We start from the raw sequence: 1,841 nt of genomic DNA, 5'->3' as shown, positions 1-1,841 counted from the left end.
AAATCCAGCTTTTCTGATGGGAAGAAATGTCAACAATGAACTTTAGGGCTATGACTCAAGGTCCTATCACATCAATCATTAGAAAATAACTGCAAACAAAAGAACACACATAGGCTGGAATGAGGCCCCCAGCACATATGCAGCAGACCTGCTGCTCAGTCTCCAAGGGTCCTCCAACACCTGGAGCAGAGGCTTCCCCTAAATCTGTAGCCTGTTCCCCAACAGGCCTTGTCTAGCCTGAGTAGAAGACAATTCACCTACTCTAGCAGAGAGTCCCTATAGCAGGGTGGGCAGATACCCCTGGTGGGGCCCGCTCTCTCAGAGGAGAAGGGGAGCTGCATGGGATAGGGTCCCAGTGGGGGGGGGGGTCTGAAAGGAGGAAATACTTGGTGGAAAGAAAAAAGGAAAGATAAAAAGAAAATGAATAAAGGAGGAGAGGAAGGAAGGAAGGATGGACAGAAGGAAGGAAGAAAGAAAGAAAGAAAGAAAGAAAGAAAGAAAGAAAGAAAGAAAGAAAGATGGAAAGAAAGAAAGAAAGATGGAAAGAAAGAAAGAAAGAAAGATGGAAAGAAAGAAAGAAAGAAAGATGGAAAGAAAGAGAGAGAGAAAGAAAGAAAAGAACTGCAATAAACTATCTTTTCCTCAGCAAAAAGAAAGCTTACTACACAGCAATGTGGTGCTGCCTTTTAGGATCTGTTGTTGTTCTTATTTTGTTGTTGTTGTTGTTGTTTTGGGTGTGGTTTTTGTTGGTCTTGTGGGATTTCTGGTATGTCTTGTAGTTTTACTCTGCTGTTCACCAAGTTTAATTTCATGTTTATAATAAGGCAGAATCTATCCATTGATTTCTGAATGTTAATCTGCATCTATGCATACTTCTAAATCCATTACTAATGTGGCTTGCTAGCACACATTTTGAAAGTCATTATCACTAGAGAGTAGTGAATTGTGCCATACTGTTGCTTCCCAAACAGTTATGTTCCAAAGAGATCCCTCTCCAGTAGTCTAATGTATAAGCTACTGCCTTCAAAATACAGTGAAATGGTAGTGATGTTAGTGGGCAATTTGTTTTACTACTGACTTTAATAAAAATATTCAAATGATTCTTAATTTAGAACTCACCAGCTTTCAGGCAAGTAGTATACATTTTATTAATATAAAAGACCTAAAAATCTCTATCGCTAATAATCTAACACTTAGAATGATTAGGGCTATAGTCTGATTTATAGTAATTCATTGACAGAAATTCCTAAACAAAAACAAAGTATGAGGAACATGCTTGTTGAAACCAACCCAAAGAAATAACCTGGACTGTAAAAATTATATACAAAGGCATCTATCACTGGGTAAATGACAGCAAGTCATTCTAGGCCCTGGAGCCATAGACAGAAGCTGTAGCAGTCACAGGACAAATGACACATTATTAAGACATTAATTAAAGAAATTTCTAAAAGCATTTATTACACTTGATCTTAGCCAAAAGGCCGAGAAGCGATTAAAAGCATTTATTAAAGAAAAAAACAAGTGTGCACAATACACAAAAGACTACATTTAAAAGTAAGCTCAGGAAAACAAAATTTGAATAATACTACTGCTTTAACAAGTACAACGATGACAATCTTTCCTATGTTTTTACAACTTAGTTTAATGATTGAAACTAAATAGCAGACCTCATTAAACAGTGGAGACTTGATATCAATGTGCTGGTCAAGCGCATGTATCTTTCTTTAAAGTCATAGCCCATTTCAGATTTGACCAAAAAAAAAGGATTTGAGCAAAAGTGAAGCTCACTGTGACTTGGTCACAAACAACCTGGATTGGTGGTTTTTAACCAGTCATCAAAA

General features: G+C 37.3%; 1 pseudogene; it reads right to left on the bottom strand.

Moving 5' to 3' along the window:
* Positions 1 to 1,353: 1,353 nt before the first annotated feature.
* Positions 1,354 to 1,493, bottom strand: LOC120102764 (U2 spliceosomal RNA; annotated as a pseudogene).
* Positions 1,494 to 1,841: the final 348 nt, after the last annotated feature.

This window comes from Rattus norvegicus, chromosome 4 (genome assembly GCF_036323735.1).
Source record: "Rattus norvegicus strain BN/NHsdMcwi chromosome 4, GRCr8, whole genome shotgun sequence".
In the NCBI taxonomy this organism is placed as follows: Eukaryota; Metazoa; Chordata; class Mammalia; order Rodentia; family Muridae; genus Rattus; species Rattus norvegicus.
The sequence above is the reverse complement of the archived record's forward strand: the minus strand, read 5'-3'. Positions and strand labels throughout refer to the sequence as shown.